Genomic DNA, 14,719 nt, shown 5'->3' with positions numbered 1-14,719 from the left:
ATTACAAAGAGAGCTCTGTCTCTGTTCCAAAAAAACTAACACACTGCTGTGTCTACATTCATTTTTCAGATTCAACAGAAAACTGAACTTCACGCTTTTCCTTTTGCCGTAAAAACAAAACTGTACCTGTGAATTAAAATAAAATAAAATTAAAAATCCTACCTACATTTACCAACTACAGCAATAAATTACCATCATTCCGTGAGTGACCACCATTCCGTAATAAATTGCTGTGTAATCAGGAAAAGACTGGAGCTGCGGCTGTTTAATGGCAGTTTCATCAATGTAGAGGTATGGCTGTTGATTCATCAGTACAGGAGTATGGCAAAGGACAGGCCCTGCAGTTGAAAATAATATTTCAACAGAAACATTTTTGATCTTTCACCAGTCAAATTAAATGATTAAATTAGCTATAAACATGTCTTTGTCATGGTGCACTTTGAAAGTTCTTTCCATCCATTTTCCTAGAATAACATCAGTTGCAAGGAAAACATAAGGTATAGTTTCACAAGTTTGTTCCCATGAAGTCATTGGGCTCTTGCAACTTTTGTGTTTTGCTCCATGTCTTTAGAAACCACTGAATTGATACGTTGAAGTATATCAACAAAAATTCAAGGTATTGATTTTAGGAATCTTAGAGAGATGAGGTGTTTTGTGGAAACATAATGAGAGTAACAATGAAAGAAAAAGAGATATATCGGGGTATTCTCCAAATATTTGCAAAGTATCATTCCATTGACATAAATGTTGATAATAAACAACAAGATAGTGCGAGAGTGCATTAGATAGAGACACATGAAATCTATGAAAGGGGAATGGTCAGTTTCCATTAAAAAATGAGTATTTGATTATGTATGGACAAAATCACAACTCTCATTGTCATAATATCAGATTTAGGTTCTTTGATATTAACAATGCTCACTTTATGCACTTTTTATGTTGAAACTTAATCCAAAACATATAAGTTAATGTCATGCCAGGAGGGTAACTCTGAATGTACTTTTTTATTGCATTACATATATCGTGAATTTATACATGAGTGGGGAGACTCTTGGGATTTCCATTCCAAGGCCTCTTGGTTTGTTCAAATGCATAACTGACAATATTTACAATAATCCTTTCGGATTAGGTGTCAACATTCCCCCCCTTAATCTGAAGGGATGTTGGTGAGTTCAAGCATCATTATGAATCTTTAAAACTTTTCTCTTTCAACCGCTTTGGTGAAGATGACTACAATCTACTCATTTGTGGAACAATGACATTATTAGATTGTCTTTGCCTCAACATGATGTTGAATGAGATGGTATTTTGTATTGACGTGCTTCGTTTAATCATGGAACTTTGGGTTGTTGCCCAACTTTATTGAAGAAGTGTCATCAATCAAAAAAGGAGTTGAATGCACTTGTTTCTCTTGTAAATCTTCTAGAATTTTCTGACCCACATAATTTCTTTCGTTGATTCAACTGTTGCCACATATTCTGCCTCAATTGAGGAATCCGTTGGAACTGACTGTTTGCATGACCTCAAGGATATTGTTCTTTATCCAAGACTCATAACAAAACCTGAAGTAGATACCCCAGTTTCTTTATCTCCATGGAAGTCTGAATCAGAGTACCAAATCACGTTGAAGTCGCCCACCTGTGTATACTTAAGTCCAAGGTCTTGAGTTGCCTTCAAGTACCTTAGAACTCTTTTTGCAGCACACCAATGATAGTCACAAGTCTTTTTCATAAACATCAAAAGGATTCCCACAACAAATGAAATGCTTGTTCTGGTAGTAGTCAAGTAGTTGAGACTTCCTACGAGCTATCTATACTTTGTTGCATCCTCAAATTATTTTCCTTCGATGGATGTAAGCTTTAAGTTCTGTTCCGTTGGATTATTCAAAGGAGTTCGCTTATCCATGAAAAACATGTTCAAAAAATATCCAATCTACTTCTTCTGAGACTTGATATAAACTTCTGATGTTGAGTTACTTCAATACCAAGATAGTAGTGAACATATCCCAAATCTACCATTTCAAAACATTTCCTCGATTACTTATCTATGGATGCAATGTAGCTCTCATTGTTCCCTATCATTAGAAGGTCATCTACATACACCACAAGATATACAATTGTTTTTCCAACTCTCTTTACAAAAAAATTTGCAACATCAAGATCATAATGTTTGAAGAAGAGTTTTAGAAGATGCTTAGTTAACTTCTTGTACCACACTCACAGTGATTGCTTGAGGCCATACAAGGATTTTACAAGCTTGCATGATCTATAATCGGTCATGGATATTACATTGTATAGTTTGTCACAACAAATCTAATAATACTATATTAAAAATCTGAGATTCTACACTGTTACAATTTTATTTAATTTCGAGATCTTTAAAATTAACTGTAATTAGTGCATGCATGTAAAAAATAAATCAAGAAGAAAAGTAGAGAATGAAAAAATAATATCACACACACATAATACACTAGATATTCTCTCTAGGAAACCCTTTTGGGAGAAAACCCAGCTGGAAGGTGAGGCCGCTTTGCTCTCTTTCTTTGTCTCGAAATATGGTTGCAGATACAAAGAAGTAATTTTTGTGGCCCATGGGATGCTACAGTGCATAGATTCTCCTGTGTGTGCTCTACCTCCTATCTCTCCTCTCTATATTTTCTTAGCTATGGAAAAAAATCTCTCGAAAGAATGGAATGCCTCTTCCTCCTAGTGGCCCAATTATACACAACCCTATAGCCTACTAGTGGTTAATTTTTACTACAACTCTTAAAGAGGGTTACAAAATAGACTCTTCTAGATTTTTTTACATCACAAACATGTGGCTAGCCCCTTTTCCATGAATAATGGAGCTTGGCGCGACATCGTTCTGAACTATAGGTGTGAAAACATGAAGGTCAACTTCTGAGTGGCATAACTTTTTCATACAGACTCTGATTGACGTGATTCTTTCACCGTTGGAAAGCTCTATGTGTGTAGAATAACATGAAATGGTACTATGCTTAGGAGGAGAAGTTTTAACACCGAAAAATTTTGTTTGATGCCTCAAAATTCTCCCAAAATATTTTAGACTCTGTTTCGCCAAACTAGGTCTTGCTCATAAAAACAGTCCCGTGAGCTGATTCCTCCAATTTTTCCTCTCCAAATGGATCGATATGGATGAAAATCATTATAATGATCCAATTCAGATCATTGCATATTTTATGTTCCTGACCCTTCACAACAAATCCTTCTAGTTGGGACATAAAAACATTCTCTTTCAGATCTCCATTCAAGAAAGTCATTTTACACCCATTTGATGGACTTTCCAACCATTTTGACCTTACAAGGCAAAGAGATGGTAGCCCATTTCTATGTGGGGGAAAAAGCATCCTCATAATTGACCCCTTGTGCAAAACCTTTTGCCACAAGCCAGGATTTATGTTTGTCATGTGAGACATCATCTTTATACTTATTCTTGAAGACCCACTTGCAACCGATTGGTATGGTTCCCAATGGAGGATCATCCAGCTTCCAGGTGCTATTCTTTATCAAAGCATCATATTCTTTTTCAATCTCTTCTTTCCATTCATCATGGGAAGTGGCTTATTTGAAGGAAGTTGGTTCAAAATTTGTAGGCAAATTCAATTCATAGTCATAAGAAACATCCATATCAACTGCTGAATCAGAATTGTCTACATCACCTCAATTCTATCTAGTTAAGCTTCTTGTTCTTGTATTTCCAACCTCATCAAGACAAACACTTTCAAGTGTCTCTGCCAGCCATTTTGGAGGACCCTTCTGAGATGGACCAAGCTGTAGAATTGAGACTTCTATGATCCATAACAGTTATAAGAAGAGCTTCGGCGTAAATCACATATAGAAAGACCAAGCTACCTAGTTGACTGAGATGGGGCTGAATAAGGATTTAGTTACCAATTTTGTCAATCACATCACTCAAAGTGTCATCATTGGTTGGAGCTTCATGTGTGAGAGAGAGCACATTAGAAGAATATTATACATATTAATACTATATAGGAACCCCCCTTTCAAGATTTGGAATCTCATTATCAAATTCTTGGAAATAATTTGCATGTTCAAATCTATCCAAGTGATCAAGATGCCGCTCAACAACATTGTTAGTCTTGGAAGATTTGAGAAAGATCACATCTGTAGATACTATAAACTTCTTATTCACTTCATCATAGAGACAATATGCTTTGGTGGTATTTGAGTACCCTAATAAGATACATTTGTGACTTCTTGCACCAAGTTTGTTTCTTTGTTCCTTGGGCATCAAGGAATAACAGGTGGAACCAAAAACCCCGAGATGTCTCACCGAAGGAATGTGGCCATACCACATTTCATAGGGAGCCTTGTTTTTTATAAAAATAGAAGGAAAACTATTTTTTATATACACAACACATACAACTACATCAGCCCAAAACATCAACTTAACATTTTTGAAAAACATCATGGAATGTACCAGATTTAAGATTGTCATGTTCATTGTTTCAGCTACTCCATTTTGTTGGGGATTATAAGGCACAGTTGTTTGGTGTTTGATCCCATGTTTGCAAAGATAGTTTTCAAATTCATTTGATGTATATTCCTCTCCATTCTCAGTATGAAAAGATCCAATATGAGATTGTGAATCATTTTCAATCCATGCATGAAAGTTCTTGAATGTTTAAAAAGCTTCAGATTTGTTCTTCAATAAAGAAACCCAACAAATTCTGGTGTAGTCATCAACAAATGTCATCATATATTTATTACCATTTGCAGAAAATTTTGGGAAGCCTAACGAACCACACTTGTTGCTTCGAAACGTGTTGGCCAAAGATTTATCTTATGTGATTTCTACCGAAAGACTTTGCTTAATTCATTATGGATCACAGAAGATTGTATACAGAAATCAGTAAATAGCTTATGTGAAATTGAAAAGAAAAATGCATTATATTTATTATGATATTAACTAAACTTTTACAATATAGTTGGATTGTTGAAACATTTACATTCAATTTTTAATCCCATTGAGTAATGTATTAGTATGATGCAATGAATTTACATACTAAGTGGTTAAGAGACTCACCAATGTGCTAGAATGATAATCTTAATAGAAATCAAAACTATAATCATGCTATGAATTCTAATAGATTAATATAGATCATTATGAATGCAATAAAATAGCTTTAAATCAACATGTTCAATACCATTAGTGATATGATATATGTGAAGATGACAAAAGAGAGATGACCTAAGTTTTATATGTTAACCAAAAGTTTATTGTTTCTTTTCAAAATTGATGTTTTAAAACTCACTTGTAAATAATCTTACTATTAAGATCCCAATTTCATTACAATTTACATAAACAACCTATGAATAATTGATTTGATTTATTATAGGGGAGAGACTTGAGGCAAACATGAAGTATGTACTCTAAAAATGATGTCAGTGCCAATATTGAAAAAAAGGACAATGCACATCGCATATAAATTCAAGTGGGGATTGATAAAGACAAGGTGTCTAAGATTCTTTGAGAAACTTTCATTAAGTGATATATATATATATATATAGTCATTGGATCTTCATCTAGATGTGAGCTATGCAATGGATTTAACATTGTGAAAGTGTACATCATGAAATGGTATATCATATCAAGTAAAAGATAAGAGACAACTATATAGAGATTATTTTAGTCTTTAAATGCTAAAGGAAAAAAATATATAATAAGCTATGTTGCACAAGTTTCTGTTATGCTGGTACTTTGGGTACAAGGGAACATGTATCTGCCATGGTTAGAATCTTTGCCCAAATTTACAAGAAATGTCAATTTGGGAGCGAAAATAATATAATATATTAATTTACTTATATTTTGTAAGTTTGGAAGATCCTTTCTATTCCATTTCAAAAAGAGGACAAGGTGTACATACACATCCAACAGTTTTAGATGGCCTCAACCTACCCACTAGGAAACTAGGTCAGTTCAACATCTAACTGCATTGTAAGCCATCCAACATTTAAAGATTCTCAGATTGTCTAATAGTGCAATATAAGTATGGATATCCTTCATTGTACTAATAGATATATATCTAAAATAGAAAATAAGAGACTATAAAGCCATCTTGAAAACTACTCAAAATGTTCACAAAACATAATTATGCTAATCATCTAGTTACTCATCATAGGAGTCAATAGATGCCAGATCTTTGGCACTAGAACCTGGTAGCTAAACTGAGGAATGCAAGGGATATGCTTATCAATCCCACTGACACGAACATTTTGGAGTTGAATTTGACATTGGATCAATTGTTATTCCTTGTGAATTTGTTGGAGGTCTATATCTGGTTTGGATGGTCTAGAAGAAATGGACACTATTACTTTTTCCTCAATGTTCTTCATAAGCTAGTATAAATAAACCGTCTACTGGAACTCGGTATCTCTACCTCGATACTAACCAGGGTCCTGGATTGAAGACTATCCGAGTACAAATCAGTTTTTTCAACTTGTTTTTTAAGCTCTAATTTCCAACCTGAAATCAATTGATAGACATGGGAAGGCATATTGTGATGGTAAGCCTGAGCAGATTCCTAAGCTTCCCAACATTACTGTGATGCCCTTGAACCCATGCTTGCAATGGCTGATCTTTCCCAATGCCATGCCCTCGAACTCTACTTTGGCTCTAAACCTGGCCTCCTCATCCTATGTTCCTTTTATGAGAGGTAGGTCGAGCCATATGGTTGACTTCCAAACCACAGAAAGGGGCACTGAATCAAAAAAAAATATTATCACCACCAAACATCCAGGAGCCCATTGAAATTGTCACCCAAACTACAAAGAAACTAATAGGCACCAAAAATTTACTAGTCCACAAATGTTATATTCCTGAAAATATGAGAAAAAATAATACAAAATGATATTAAGCAATAAACTTAGAGAACCTAAAATCCTCCATAGCTTTCACCCAGTCACGACCCAGTGGACCTTTTTTGTTTACCTTCAGAGCCTAGTAACACTTTGAATATGGGATTATCTACCATAAAATGTGGTTCTTCTTGAAAATTACCCATACCAGTTAAAGCAACCGTTATATCATTAAGAAAACAAATTGTTCAAGAGCCCATAAACCTAGAACACTAGATAAAATCACAAAAACAATTGTAGAATGCAAATCCATCAGATAAGGAAGAATACCATAATACATAGAAAGACTATCAGGGAGCATGGTTCGGGTTCGCAATTAGCATTACTTTCCTAAATGACAACCCAATGACACTCAAAACTTTCCAAATTCCTTAATTTACAAAACAACCATCTTAACATGCAAGCAATGATAGATAACGAGGGTTGGGAGGATGAGTTTAGAACTAACTAAAAGAGTATAGCCACACGAGATGCTTGCAAACTGGAAGACAAGAATACAACGAGCCATGCATCCACAACCACTCTTGGGTCTTGGAGGAAACGATTCATCACAACAGTCGACCAAACATAAATTATAGAGCCAAACCTTATAGATGAGCTTACTAATTGAAACCCATGCCTCCCGAAACACCTTACAACATTTCTTGCCACCTTACACATGCAGGGTGGTGAATGAAGGTCATCATATGAAAAACTAGCATCAAGCCTCATTATTGAACCATCCTAGGATTGGATCCAACCAAGACCATTACACCACCTCTCACCAGATTGGGTAATAATATATTAAAATTTAATATATATTAAAAATAAAAATAATATAGTTTATTTATTTCCATCTAAATCCCTCCAATCAAATTATATCGTGTAGATTCCATCTTGCAATGAAATATGTAAAAGGTTGAACTTTGAAACACTGTCAGAAAAAATCAAAATATTAATCCATCAACGATTTTCCAATCAAATTCCTTTCGAGCAAAGAAACATGTGGAAATCCCAAAGCATAAAAAGGTTTTTATTACTTGATTATTATGTGATCTCATGCAACAATATACCATATTCAACTTTGAAATTCAAGTTAGGAAATTTACAAAATGAAACTAACTAACACGTTATTCTTTCTCTTTCTGAACATTAATGTAATTCGTTGAATTTTATCATTAAGCCTTCAAGATAAACTTCAAGAAAGTAGACTTATTTTCAATTGTTGAACTTCAAGATTCACAAAAGAAGCTATCAATGAATGACTAACAATTGTTTATATATTGTTGAAACCTTTGTTACATCTCCACATATTTGTTCCTTTACAGAGCTCATTCAGTCCAACCCACTAACCAAACATGTATCACTTAGAAAATAAACAAATGGTACCTTCTCTGCTCAAAATAGGTACTCGAAATTGTGCCATAAAGTTTTGAAATGGAAAAAATTATAATGTGGAAAGTTTGATGGGTTATTGGTTTTGGGCTAGATTTCGATAAATTAAAGGTGATAAATTGGGTATTAGGAAATATTATATAAAAAATATAAATAAATATTATTAACATAAATAAATTAAATTAAATAAATTGAAAAATGAAAAAAAAATGTTAGAGAATGATAAATCAAAAGAAAAGGATGAGTAACCTTAAAATTAACCGCACTTTTGCTTATATTCTAGTGTAGTTTCTATTTTTGAAGTTAGTTTATTATTAATTCCATTATAAATTATTGACAAGTGGTTTTTAGAGTTTGAGAGGTTACTCTATACGTTTGGAGTTTAGGGTATTAGTAGGATTTGCAACCTATGCTCTAAGAAAGAGACATAAATTAATTCATATAGAAAGTAAATCTATGAGATCTGTTATAACTGGAGTGTAAAAAAAGAGCCACTTGACCATAAATTGCAATCTTTCATAGTGACCTAACAAGGTTTCCATACAAAAAAGGACTGACTACAATGCATATGTGTCTCTTTATAATGCAATCTCACTTCTACCAAAACAAAAATTTAAACGCAAAGAACGAAAGGTATAAGTGATGAGATGTGGTGATCACTAGAGTTGTACACAAAACCCTATTTGACATAGTACAAATTTGTCACCTTGGTTGGGTCAACTAGTCATATAGTCAAGGGATATGCAATGTTCATCCTTTCCCTTATATGATCAATATTTCTCCTCCAACCAAGTGACTATTGTAAAAATAAAACATTCGACAAACTAAGAAACAAACACACACTTACCTATGCAATTCAAGGAAAAACATGGTATATTCTAAACTAATGTTCTAAATTATGCTACAACAAGTAAAATAGGGTAGTGTTGGATGATTTGGTTGGCTCTCCCAACCAAAACATCACTACGTAAGAAACTACAAAACCTTTGCGTTGCTAAAAATATTAGGCACCATATTTGACAATTCGCCATTAATCTAAATATGAAATTGATGAGCCCCAGAAATGGGTAACTATATGGGCTCATTCTGCCTATTATTTTCATTTAATCCGCCATTATCCATAGTTTTGTGCATGCTTTTGAATATATTTATGTTAATTGAGTGAATGGGGATAGTCACTTTACCACAAAGTCTAAGGAGTGTTTATTGCAGATTTTTGGACATTTTTGGACCAAGACCAGTCATTTATGAGCAGATTGGTAGCCAAACTCGAAGAAACAAGGTTGAGGATTTGTAGGAGGGGTGTCTACTGCACTAAATGAACCCTTCCTCAAGTTCTCCATCAACAGCTCGGAGTTCAACAGCCCACAAAATATGATTTCAAGGAGCAGTCAAGCAGGTCTAGTGAAGTGGTTGTTATCTGCTGTTTTGGGCAGCCAAGTTCCTAAAGTTTAGGAGGACTGTTGGGAGCCCTCACTTGTATAAATAAGGAGGCTTCAAGCCTTAGTAGGTTAGACATTTGATATTCTATTTTTGCGCTTTAGTGTAGCCTTTTACTCAGCTCATTTTCGAGCTCTTTTTGCAGACAGTTTTGTGATGTAACTGTTATTTTTTTTATCAATGAAGATGAATTCAACTTTGAACCTGCACTGATCTTTCCTAGGGGGCTGTAGCTCTTGGGTTTGGGCCCAACCCAAGTGCCCAATACCTCCTTTGTGTATTTATATGTGTTTTTCTTGCATTCATAGAATAATTTCTGTTATTTAGGTTAAATCTTACTTTGTTACTTAGGTTGTTTTTGATGATTAAGATAGTTGTTCTTGCTTTAGGTTGATTAGATAGTTTGATAATAGAAAAGATCCACAAAAAGGATAAGCAGGCCTTGATCTCCTTTCTCCCTCCTTCGAACCATGAATTGAGACCAAGGCACTCTTGCTGCCACAAAAACACTATTTTTGCTTTCCAATGCAATTGCTAGTGTTAAATTTCGAGTTGGAAAAGTTGATATCAGTTGTGTTTACATGCTTAGATCTATTCTTGTTCACTTTAAATAGCTTTTTTTCATAAATTTCTATCCATAAATTTCCGCTCAGCGCTTTTCTGGTTTTTAGGTCAAAATTAGGTCAAAATAGGTAAAACTCTATTTTCTTAGCTTTTGCTTGGGTCAGTTTTGAAAAGAAGTGTGCAGAGCACCTGTAAGACACTCCAGATTATCCTTCCTCCATCATACAACCTACTCCAGTCTCTCTCTCAAGATTTCCTTCACTCATTCGCCATACTTTCCCAAACTGCCCTAATTTCTACATTCTTGTGAAAAATTGCTCCCTTGACCATTGAACAAATCCAACCATCTCCTTCACTCCTGATCTTCATTTACAAGGTCATAGACCCCTTGACATCTCTATCCATCCTTCATTTCCACTTTTCCACCGCTTTTCCACCTTCAACCCTATAAAAATCACTTTCACCCTCTTCCTATAGAACTTCGTGTAGAACTTCTTGTAGATCCCCTGCAGCCTCTTGTAGAAGTTCATGTGAGCAATTTTTCAAAATCTGAGCACAGTGGAAATCTTCATAAGGATACCAGGGACTCCTTAAGTCCTCTCCACACCTTTGCAACCTCCTGCAAACACCCACTCCATTTCCTTTCACCACAAAACCTCTGCACAATCACAAATAGTTAGAACACAAGCATAATAATTCTGCATAAAATTGCTCAAAAGTACAAAAAGATGATTTTTTCCATATTTTCTTTCAGAAGTAGCCTGAATACATGCATTTCATCTTTTCAATAGTCAATGGAATCCATTTTAGTAGTCTCCATCTCTTTTCTTACACAAGTAGGGTTAGTGGGTGAAACTAGAGTTTGCTAGGGTTTGCGTTTCCTTTTAGCTTTCATCTTATTTCTACAAGTAGACTAGCCTCTTTTGAGTTAGCTTTCTTCCATCAAAGTTAAAAGCTTCTTCTAAGAACTCATAGAAGTTGACTTAAGCTCCTAGAGAACTTGTGCCAACTGATCAAGTGACAGGCTGTAGTAAGAGCTAGTACTTGTGCATATAGCACCATTGCTTCCAAGTTTGTTACGAACTACCAGGTTGATAAAAGTAAAGTAGGGAGTCCCAAGAGTTGCAGTATCATTGCTACAATTCTAGAGCTCACCATCTTTTTGGTGCTGTTTCCAGGGAAGCGTCATAGTATTTTATGATTACTGCTTTTCTTCTATTTTGTACTGCAACCTTCTATTAAGTAGTTTATTTCAGCAAGAGTAGAGTAGTGGTTTCATTTTAATTCCACAATTTCATTCTAGCAAGCGTAGATTAGAAATTTCTTGCTTTCATTTCAATTCTGCAATTTCATTTCAGCAAGCATAGATTAGACATTTCCTGCTTTCATTTCAATTCTGCAATTTCATTTCAGCAAGCGTAGATTAGCTATTTCCTGCTTTCATTTCAATTCTGCAATTTCATTTCAGCAAGCGTAGATTAGCTATTTCCTGCTTTCATTTCAATTCTGCAATTTCATTTCAACAAAACAGATTAGTCATTTCCTGCTTTCATTTCAATTTTGCAATTTCATTTTAGCAAAATAGATTAGTCATTTCCTGCTTTCATTTCAATTCTGCATTTTCATTTCAGCAAGATAGATTTTAGTTAGTTGCAGTTTGTTGTTCAATCTATTTCAGTTTTTGTAGGTACAAGCAAAAAAAAGAAACAAAAATCACCAAAAAAAGAGAAATTTCCTTTCATGCCTCATAGGAACAGAGACAATTCAGGAAAATTCCTACCCAACAACCCCACCACATCACTAAGTCACCCTTCTCTCTTCTTTGGTGGCAGTGATCCAAAAGAACCTATAGGTGAACCTCCAAAGATATATGAATATCCTATAATAGAAGAAGAGAAAGAAACCATTGCTCTTGAGACCATGGCTGAAAATAGAAATGGTAGAGTAAATGGGGAGAGAAGGTGCCTTTCCCATCCAAGAGACCAATGGGGACACAAAAATGAAAATCATAAGTCCCTCAGCCTTACCTCACTTCCATGAATTGACTACTAAAGACCCTAATACCTTCTGGTTTGAGTTTGTCGTCCTTTGTCAAACTTATGACTATGCAGAAGAAGAGCAAAAGTTGAAACTCTTTCCCTCTACCGTCAAGGATGCAGCACTACACTGGTTCATGGGGCTACCTGGAAACAATATCACAACTTGGGCTCAGATGAAGCAAGCCTTTAACAAAAAATATTGGGACTATTGTAGGTAAAAGGACACAAAGGAATAAATCTTTCGAATGACCATGGGAAGTGATAAATCTTTAGAAGACTATGAAGAGAGGTTTCAACTCAGCTATAGAAGGGCCAGGTGCACACTTGACCCTGAATCTCTAAAGTTTGTTCTACTCAGAGGAATCCCTGAAGACCTTCTAGATACCCTCCATTTGCTGGCTGGGGGAGACATCTAGCGACTAGCTTATGATGACATAAAGACTGTGTTTCGAAACCATTCTAAGACAACTAGAAAGAGAGGTAGGGGAAGTCAACTTTTAGCCAGTACCCCCTTATCTAGTTCATTCCTTAAAAAATAATTTGCAAATCATATGGAAGATTTCAAAAGCGAGATGAGACAGACTATTTCCATGCAAATGGATACCTTGCGAATACAAAAGAAGCAAGAGGAAGCTGAGAGGGCTTTGGCCATATTTTGCCCCAGGTGCACTAGAAAGTATCCTTGGAATGAATGTCCATTACACTCTGTAGAAGTGTGTTTTGTCTACGAAGAAGACCATCCTACAAATCAGTGCCCTTCCTTGCCCGGATTTAAAGCTATGTACCAAGGGGCTAAAGGAGCCACTGAACCACTCTACTTCATGAACCAAAGGAGGCCACATGGACCCAACCCTTACCAACAGGGAATGCAAGGGACATACCAGACTTATTACAACCCCAATCAAGGCACTTCCATGCCTTCTTGGCCCCCCCTGCTCATCCTTCCTGGTCCATACCCCCTCCTTGGTCGTATCCATCTCAATACCACACTCAACCAGCTGCTCACTCATTTCATTCTCACGCTTAGCCACAACCTCAGTGGAATGCACCTCATCAGGGGTGGAGACCTCAATACAACTCTCCTCCTACTCTTTTGCATCCACCACCTATTCAACCACAACCATTACCTCATGCTCCTCCAAGACAACCCAAGATACTTGCTTAACCGAACCCGAACCCCAATAACAGACAGACCTAGTAGGTATATAACAGAGAAACAACATGCCCTACCTATGCTGTGGAGATTTAGGAGATCAACTTATGGTCTGGAAAGGTCCTCCCAAATAGCCAACCTCCTCTTAAGGAGGATGAGGAAGAGAAACAGGAAAGTGAACCAAAAGCCATTCAACCCTTTCCTGGGAGACTAACTGGAACCACACAACCAACCCCATAAGAAACTGAACTTTTGGGAGAACTAAAATAGTTATGTGTAAAAATACCACTTCTCCAGGCCATTAAATATGTATCAATCTACAACACGTTGATCAAGGAGAAGTGTTTCGGGCACCCAGGTAGGCACAAGAGAGATGCCCCAACTGTAAATGTCATAGGACAACTATCTGACCTGATGTTGGGACAGGCAATCAGTCCAAAATATCTGGACCCTGGGAGTCCTGTAGTCGATGTCCACATCAATGGCACCATAATCCCCCACACCTTGATTGATCTAGGGGCTGCCATTAACGTAATGACCAGGGACACTATGCTCAAACTCAACCTTCAGGGTTCCCTAAGAAAGACCTCAACAATACTACAGTTGGCAGACCGCTCCATTGTGACTCCTGAGGGGATTGTGGAATATGTCATGGTCTCCATTGATTCCTTGGAGTACCCTACTGACTTCTTGGTTCTTCAACCAAAGGAAAAGCTCACTAGTCATCCTCTCATCTTCGGGAGGCCTTGTTTAGCTACTACAGATGCTTACATCAGTTTTCGAGTTGGGACCATGACCATCAAGAATGGGCATGTGTCCAAATAGCTAGTCCTATATTCTCCTACCCAACCTCTGCTAGAACATGACTTACCTCTCTAGTTGGAGGAGGAAGATGAGGATGAAGTCTACTCTGCACCATTGTGCATAGTGGAAGCCACAAGGGAAGGTCATTAAACCAAGGATGATCTTATTGAGAATTTGATTCAAAATCCACCCCCTAGTGTGTTGCCATTAGAAGAGTTGGTGGAAGAAACCCAAGCCAATGCTTTAGTTGATCTCTATGTGGCTGATCCAACCTCTCTGCAAGTTAAGAATGTGGAATTTGGCCCACAAAGAACCTTGAAGATCAACTCATCCCTATCCACCTCTTAGGAGAAAGAGCTATGTAGCTTATTGAATGACCATTTGGATGCTTTTACTTGGAGCTATAAGGAGATGAAAGGAGTCCACCCTTTAGTCTGTACTCATCA

Source organism: Pinus tabuliformis, chromosome 8 (genome assembly GCF_031772625.1).
Source record: "Pinus tabuliformis cultivar Carrire ecotype Pingquan chromosome 8, CPIR1, whole genome shotgun sequence".
Classification (NCBI taxonomy): Eukaryota; Viridiplantae; Streptophyta; class Pinopsida; order Pinales; family Pinaceae; genus Pinus; species Pinus tabuliformis.
Note: the sequence above shows the minus strand (reverse complement) of the source record.